General features: G+C 44.0%; 1 protein-coding gene and 1 long non-coding RNA gene across 11 annotated transcripts in view; one reads left to right on the forward strand and one right to left on the reverse strand.

Moving 5' to 3' along the window:
* LOC129185897 (band 4.1-like protein 1) overlaps positions 1 to 1575 on the reverse strand; it is a 66739-nt gene extending 65164 nt beyond the window's left edge. For 6 of the 10 annotated variants that reach the window (XM_054783528.1, XM_054783526.1, XM_054783531.1 and 3 more), the window contains exon 1: positions 1107 to 1574. The gene's annotated coding sequence lies outside the window, so the exon portion shown is untranslated. Of the gene's footprint in view, positions 1 to 1106 lie in introns of all 10 variants that reach the window. The other 4 variants (XM_054783533.1, XM_054783527.1, XM_054783525.1 and 1 more) reach the window with 3 other exon arrangements.
* LOC129185899 (uncharacterized) lies at positions 1016 to 4037 on the forward strand. The gene is made up of 2 exons (XR_008572154.1): positions 1016 to 1452; positions 3134 to 4037. It is a non-coding gene; the product is annotated as an uncharacterized LOC129185899 (long non-coding RNA).
* The last annotated feature ends 4648 nt before the right edge of the window (positions 4038 to 8685 follow it).

Here is an 8685-nt window from a genome sequence, read left to right on the forward strand (position 1 = left end):
CCTCCTGGCGGTGCCTGAGGCGTTCCCAGGCCTGTTGGGAGACAGAGTCTCTCCGAAGTCTTCCCTGAGGCCTTCTACTGGTTGGAAGTGCAACCAGTAGAATCTTTTATAAATAGTTAAGAATAGTTTGATACGTTTGTGTTATGTTGGCTTGTCATTTCCGGTCACGTGACGGCGACGGGTCTGAGACGTCCTCGTTTTCAGAAACAAGCGGGCTGCTTGTCTACACGGAAATGACAAGCCGGTGTTTTCAGATTTTGTCACTCTGGAAACCGTTGACTAAAAATGTAGCTTCAGGTCACTCAGAATGCCGTTTCTGTTTGGATGAACGGCTGAAACGCTAAAATACTTTGCTGCTTCCGTGTGGATAGCCCCTTAGTGACATTTTAGACCCATGCCTTGATATAATATGTCGAAAGGAAAGAATCACACACGTGGTTGTGCTGGAAAAAGGAAACAAATAAATAATAAAGGATAAATCATGGGAAGGAAATCACAAAAGTACATTAAAAAGCGCAAAATCCTAAACTTGCGTGTCACGCATGCACGTGTCTGAGCATGTATGAAAAACAGTCAATGGATTTTCATCTGTGAAAACCCAAATCCACAGTATGCTGGGAATTTGACCCAGTAGCAGTGCGAGTGTGTGAGCGCCCGTGGGTGCGTGTGCGTGTGTCATTACAAGTGGGTGTGTTTGACAGGCTTGGGCACACACTGGAACAGCTGATCGGTGAGGCTTGCACACAACTTGGTCTGACATAAGAAGCCGAGAATGAACAGCGCCTTGACAGGCGCTACTGCACATGATGATGAACACGGAAGGCGCAAAAAAGACGATCCAGTTGGCACTTAACCGCAAAAATCCTTCCACTATGTCATCCCTCCTCTCCTAGTGGAGGTCAACAAGCGAGCAGCAAAGTCCGAACATGTTGTGACATCTTCCACTTGAGCAGCAGTGGGGCCATTTTTATCCAAAAGCACCAACACAACACAGCAAAACACCGCAATTGTTCGGACGTAGGAAGGACTGACGTTCAACAAGAGATTATGCGCCAAACATGATACGACGACACGCACTGAGGAGAAAAGAATCTTATTCAACGTACCGTGTTTGATAAGAAGGCATCCAGGAAGGCAGCGTCGGTGTTTAAGTCAATCCTCCGCCTTTATTCCCCGGGTATGACAGAAAGAGTGTGCGTGTGCGCGCGTGTGTATGTGTGTGTGTTTTGCCGGTTAAAATGAGAGAGGGAGCGGAGGAGGAGAGACAAAAAGAGGGAGGAACGCTGTGAAATGGAGGGGAAAAGACATGTATCGTAAAAGCCAAACGACGCTCGCCTCATTTTTATGACGCGATGTCCATCCGTCCATCAGCAAGTCCTCACGTGTTCATCCGCGCCAGGTGCAGCTATCCCTCCCGTCTGACATCGATATTTACGAGCCGTCACATTGTACGTAAGTTGGCCCTCTTTCTGATTTCGATATTCAAACTACATCAGAAGGGCTGCTGTTATTTCGCGCTATGTCGTCAGCACTTTCCTCTTGATTGCATCACTGAGTCGAACGTCATAGTCGAGGGTGAGCGGATCGACCCCAAATACCGCCAATGTCAATACCATAGTGGTACCCGTATCGGATCGATACTAGCTGAATGAGGTCGATATCTTTTTGTTCTCGTCTGTTTGTTTTAACAAATCTGTGTGTTTTTGGTGTTTGCGTCGTTCGAGTTTCTGCACTCTTGATATCGTTACGCTTGAATAGAGTCGTACTCTACTCCCATCACAAATTAAAGGCAATATCACAAAATCATTCAGTGGGCTTGAAAAATGTTATGTAAAAAATGCAGGCAATACTGGACCTCTATTTACTTGGTATCGGATACTCGGTGTCGGATCGATACCAAAAGTTGCTGTATCGCCCACTCCTACGTTCATGTGACAATACCCACTGCAGTGGCCTTGGAGGGGGGGGAATAAGAGATTCACTCAGTGAAAAGCACACGGTTGTCACCTATTACACGTATTTGATCACCATTTCACTTGTCGGATCAACAATGCAGGAAAAATGAGCAGCTTGACTGCTTTGACTGCTGTGATGAATCCCATCGGTCCCTAACATGAGCAGGATTGCATTTAGTAATGCTGTCATTTGGATTGGATGTATGTTCTAGAAGTGATACACACAGTAATCCCTCGCCACTTCTAGCACGGTTTATCAAAAGTATATTCATAAATCAGCGGTGTTTTGTGGTTGCGTAGTCTGTTATTAGCCAAAAAATATGCGTATTTTAGCACATTTTACGTATTTTTGCCTAAATTAAGCATTTTCAAGCATAAAAATGGCTAAATGAACAAAAATAAAAAATAAAGACATCCCTCGTTTATCGCGGTTAATTGGCAAAGTAGGATTCAATATTAATAAAGGGAGTATTTTTTTAGTTAGAGCATAGAAAACCTGTTTATGACTTTCTAAATACGTGTTTTAACATTATTAGAGCCCCAAAGGCATGAAATAACACCCCGATAGTCACTTTTACACTGCTGTTTTTCTTTGGGACATAACCGACGGCCGCCGCTAGCATCGCAAGCTGCCTAGCCTCTCCAATTTACTTATTCTAACGGAGAAGGACAAAGACACCAAAAACTTACCACTTCCACACTGAATGAGAGGAGGATCTTTTTTCCACTCGATTTTATCCACAGCATGTTGGCCGGTCTCTCTGCTGTGTGAAAGGTAATGTAATGTAATAACATTGCCGACGCCTAGTGACCACAATGCTACGTATAACTTGTCTTTCACTATTTTTAGGCCATAGTCGGTAATCATTTATTCATTCGTTCTTATTTTTTAGCTTTTTCAACCTTTTTAAGAAACATTCACCAGCACAAGGTTATTATTGATGCCAAGGAAGGAAGGTATGACCCACCCAAAACGATGGAAAATGTTCTAATGTTCGCTCTGCCACGTCTGGAGGGTAAGCTTCGGGTTTCATTTTCCTTTGAACAAGTTTTTTTTTCATTACTAAAGTTACTCTATGGTTACTTTTCAGCCGACGTATGAACACATTCTTGTGTGTGTTCTGCTCCTTCTTTTCTGTTATGTTTAATATGTGATCTCTGTGTCTCCCTATTCCTAGTTGGTGCACATGTGCAGACTGATTCAGGAAGACGGCGGCAAAAAGAAGTTGTTGGCGCAGCGTGAAGGCAGATGAAGCCGAGTTGCCCGAGTGGAGCGGAGCAGCTGAGGGGAAAGTGCAGTTTTTATCAAAACTACCGAAGGTGTCCACCTTTTCCACAGTCCCAAGTCCAAACGTAGACACGCGCCAACAAGAGCCAGAAGCGCTGCTGTCAGCGTCAGCAGTTCTCGGGATGAAGCTGAGCCTGCGCGTGATGCTTTTCATCACAAAGATGTGAGTTTTAACGCAGTAAACGCTACTAAATGTTGCTGAGTGTTCTTATCATTCACAGTAAAAGTGTTGAGATGATTCACTTGTTAGGCAATAATACCCCCCCAGGAGGATTTTAAGGACTTTATCTTGGTCAGGAGATGGGATAAGACCTTGTGTTGTCAGTGCAGTACCAGGCTGTGGAGGGCCTCAATGACTGGGTTGGCCTTGGGCCCCCAAGTGACTAAGTACACCCCCGATCACTGATGAGTAAACATTGGGGTTTTTTCCAAGCACTGATCTGCTTCAGTAAACAATACGATCGTCCTCCCGAGATGATAAAGTGGGTCCAGCTAAGATTTCCAGTGTTTTGAGAACGACTCCGAGGACATCAGCAGCATCCTGTCCCTCCCCCCCCCCGTGATGCTTTTACATTGCGATCTGCTGACCCGGACACGGCTACTTCCTTCTTTCCACTTGTTCCACAATCACATGAACTTTCCTCTGGTGGTGGAATGCACTATGGGAAAATGCGATATCTCTCCTTTTTTTGGGGGGGGGAATGCAGCTGTAAAATGACAGCAAATGAGGACAATATGTTGTCAAAATGATTCATGATTTCTATGAAGAATTAAAAAAAAAAGTCTTCTACTGACTTCAGAAAATGTGTATTTTCTTACTGAGTTCAGTGCTTTCTCCCCGTCCTTGACGATGGACATACCTGCAGCGTATCAGGGGGGTCAGGGGTGAAGCCACATGTCATGTTCCAGCGTGTACGTCAGCTCTGATGAGTCCTCCTCACAGCTGCACAGGAAACCATCCATGACATCTGAACCAGGCGACATTTCACCTGCTGGAAACATCAACGCTCTGCCGCCACGGACCTCACCGACGTCTCGGTTCTCCAAAGTCACGATTAACGCCAACTTTGTGACGGGGGTGACATTGCCGCAATCTGGATGGACGCCTCATCGGTGCTGTGAAGGGACGCCATGACATCATTTCCACACCACTGCTTCCGCTGACAAGGCTTGAGCTTGGAAAAAGAAAACAATAACGTCGGTCAAAATCGAATGTTTTGCTGACCCAAGCCTGACCTCCTTGTTACGAAGTCTTTTCCATTGACGTTTTTTTTTTAAGGTGCGGAACCAACCAAGAAATTGAGGAAAATGTGCACAACAAAAACATATCAGCCTGTAGAGAGGCAGACGTGAGTGGACTATGGCTCAACTCCTTCGGGTTTCATTCGTCCATACAAGTTCAATCCAACTCTGGCATGGGAGCTTACTGGACATTCACAACACGTCAGAGAGAGACAGACATTTTCGAATTCCATAATAGCAAGCGCACCGAAGGTTAAAAAATAAACAGTTGGATAACAAAAACACAAAAAATAAATCACACAGAAATCGAGATTAAAGAAATAAAAACGTAACAGAAAAGTGATAAATAAATAAAATAAAGATAATAATAATAATAATTAAAGTAAGTTACACCAGGGGCCATGAGCAATGAACATTAAATTGAATTAAGGATATTGAAGTGGAAGCACAGATTTATAGTCTGATAGCTTTCTTGTTATTAGCAGAGGATATTGATTTGAAGTACAGCTTCAGTTCTTTCATAAAAACATAAAAAAGGGGTTTCACTTTGGCAAATTTAAAGTCAGTGCAAGTTCAGACTAAGAGTACTGTACACTTGGTGATGCCTTTCAGTTTTATTCATTTACAGTAATCTTATTTATTACCTTATTTTATATTGGAATGTTACTCTACTATGTTTATGCTAATGTTTTCTTATATTTTCCCACCATATTTGGTGGACTTTGAATATTTTGAAGGGCCAAAGGGGTGAGTTTGGGAAGATCTTGGAACGGATTAGGCTATTTACAGTACATGTATTTTACGCTTCGTATAACATAAAAACCCTATAACATAAAGGTTCTCAGAACGGATTATTTACGTAGTAGGGGCGTCTAGTACTGTATACTATATACAGTATATATACTATATATATACTATACAGTATACATACTGTATAGTATATGTGTGTGTGTGTTTAGTAGTAGTAGTGTGTGTCATTTGGTCAGTGACGCGCAGTCAGGGGAGGCAGGTGGGGCTTAAAATAAACATAATACATATACGTGTATTTTCTATATGATTCCAATCATTTTTAACATGTTCTTAAGTGAAAAAAATGGCTGAATTTGCACATTTCCTGATGAAAAACAGGGCAGAACCCTAAGATGAGGCTGCCGTGAGCGCCTCTTCTCAGGTGAGTGCGCAGGCCCTGCTTACCATGCATGAGTTGGATCATGGCGCCTGCCAGTTTGTGCCAGTCTTTCATGTAAGTGTGCCGTCATTATTTTGGATGATCTGACAATAAAATACATACAAATGGGTGGTGGGTGCCGTTCTTCTACAAAAGGGAAAAGCCAGCGTTTTGTTGATTTTTTTGGCAGCACCAGCACCAGCTGGAGAGCAGCAAGTCAAATGCATTAAAGATGTTTTTATGTGCTGCTGAATGAATGAATGAATATGACTGCCAAGATGGAGGATTATATCACCCAAGCTCACCAGAAGGTGATCAGACTTTTACAGCAAAGTATCGTAACGTTTCCTGGAGAAGGCTGGGGTGTACTTCACACACAAATGTTTTTCAGTTCATAAAAAAGTGAAGACATGGGACTTTAAGGGAAGATAATTATTCTTGTTACTCTCTTAACGAGCAACCTCCTGCAGCGCATCCCTGAAGGCGTAAGTGAGAATGTAAATTGGACTCACTGAGGGCGTTTCTGACAACTGTGGTCAGTCCGTTTAACCGCTTTAAGTCACGAACACTTGAGTGATGCGGAGGAGGATTCAATTACGCAATCCAGCCGCAGTAATTCACGCAGACACGTTAGTGCTGCAGGGATTTATTTGGATGAGAGGGGGAAAAAATCACAAGCAAAAGGAGAAATGTCAAGTAAGCAAAGGTCACGTTCACTCTGTCATTGCAGCCTGCAGATACATCGATCATGTGACTAGAATAGTGTAATGAAGCCACTAATTATGATCTTTTGGGATCATAGAGCACCAACTGCATTGATGCATCATACTGAGAGGGTGTGGAGACATTTCATTACGTGACAAACTATTTTATTCTACTCACATGCTGCAGTCTGTGCCCCAGACGTTCATTTTACCACCACCTAAGAAGGCAGTCAATGATGGTCAGACTCTTTAGGAAACAAGTTTTTGTATCTTTTTAAATGAGTCATTTCATTCATTCACGGAAAACTAGTGGATACAAAACGATGCGTCCCATCGTCCTTGTACTGTTGTACAACCTCGCAGGATTACGGCCGCAAACAGGATGAACACATGAACAGTACCATGGGAATGATTTTCCATCTTGCATTGTTGAGGCCATGGATGGCTGCCCGGGTCCCTCAGCTGCGTGGCGCGGGGGCATAAACAAGCCTTGTATGTAGGGCACATTACTCCTTTTATGCCGCAAACACTGAACCATTGATCTGAGGCCTCCCCGCTCCCCCTCGACACCAACACAAGCGCAAATGAAATTAGATTGATCGAGATATCTCATATGTCGCAACATCCATCGGCTTGAACCCCCTGAGAGTCAACAAGGATATCCTGGGGGGAAGTAAAAGTACATTTTAAAGTGAGTGAGTGTGCAGCAGGAGAAGGATAATTCAACATGTCTGCTGATGCTCACAGTCACGTCCAGATTTTGGGAGTTTTGCGGGTACAGGATATAAATTGCCCTGAAGGTTCAAGTAAGACAGCATTGAAGCTTGAGTCACACTTCCTCTCATTGACACAAGACTGGAAACATCTTGAAACGTGACAGATATCTTTTAACTATACTATTTTAAGTATAAGGAGAGCGGCTGTGTCTTCCAGCACAGGACTTGTGCTCCAGTCCTCAGGTAAAAAAAAAATGCTGACAGCAAACGAGCATCTTGTTGAGTCTTCGTAGCGAAATTGAGAGCCAGTAGTATCCACGTTGCAGTGGCTTGAGGCGTTGTGAGTGATGCTGAGACTAGCGGCTTGCGATGCGTCACGTTGCTCGGCCAGATAAATCTAGTTTTTCGTGTTAGCTGCTACAATAACAATATCGCTGCAGCTTGGTTAATATCAGGTTAGTTATTGAAACACGGAACACTGTTGGCGTTTGAGGGTTTTTGTTCAAGGAAAACTGCATTTTTTTATTTATTTTGCCCATCATCCACAATCCTTTGGTTTTTCAGAAGGCTTCGTAGGCGGAATAGGTGTGTCCCATTACGTGCATTAATTACCTGCGTCTTTTTAGCTGTTTCTACATCCCTAGGATGCACGGAAAGGAGAGAGACGTGTGTTCATGTCTCACATCAGGGTTGTGGATGATGGGCTATTTATTATTTTTATTTTTAAAGCGCAGTTTTACTTCGACTGCTTCAATCACGCGGTTAGCAGAATTAGATCAATCATGCACACCTGGGGGCTTCCTATGCAGCCAACTTGGAACCTGCCATCAATTAGCCTCTTCGCCTCTAGAGGTCAGCATTGCACTACATTGGCTGACGTTGGAGATGCTGAGAGAAGTGCTTCGATGGTCATCTCAGCTCCAAGAGAAGCAATGCTGTCAAACCTGAACGGATCTAAAGAAAATGAACAATTTAGGACAGAAAGAGATCAATCCAAACACAGACTATCGAATCATAATCAGCTTTACTGACCAAGTATGCTGACACAAACAAGGAAACAAGGAATTTGGCTTTGGTTCAATTAGCTCAAGTAAGTGAGGGTGTGTGATTAATAAACGAGGACATTATCTGCATTTATACAAAAGACACGGGGTAAGACTCTTCACCCACCTTGCTCCTGCAGCCAAAGGCCGAGAGGGGGGCCGTGTTGAATGGGCAGCGCATGGTCTCCATACATTCTGCCCCCCAGGCCATTGTCCCTCGAGACAGAAGGATGCCAGACAGTATTTACATTAAAAAAAGAGGATTTACATTAAAGTTATTGCGGGGGGAGGGGGTTCTCCTGAAGTCCACTGTCATCTCCACAGTCTTGAGCGGGTTCAGCTCCAGATGTTCCTGACCACACCGGAGAACCAGTTGGTCCTCCTTCCGTCTGTATGCAGACTCCCCGCTGTCCCGGATGAGACCGATGACTGTCGTGTCCCCTGCAAACTTCAGGGGTTTCACAGGAGGGGCCCCTGAGGTGCAGTCATTGGTGTACAGGGACAAGAGCAGTGGAGAGAGAGAACACACCAGTGCTGGTGGTCCGGGTGCTGGATGTGATTCCCCCCCC

Source organism: Dunckerocampus dactyliophorus, chromosome 8 (genome assembly GCF_027744805.1).
Source record: "Dunckerocampus dactyliophorus isolate RoL2022-P2 chromosome 8, RoL_Ddac_1.1, whole genome shotgun sequence".
In the NCBI taxonomy this organism is placed as follows: domain Eukaryota; kingdom Metazoa; phylum Chordata; class Actinopteri; order Syngnathiformes; family Syngnathidae; genus Dunckerocampus; species Dunckerocampus dactyliophorus.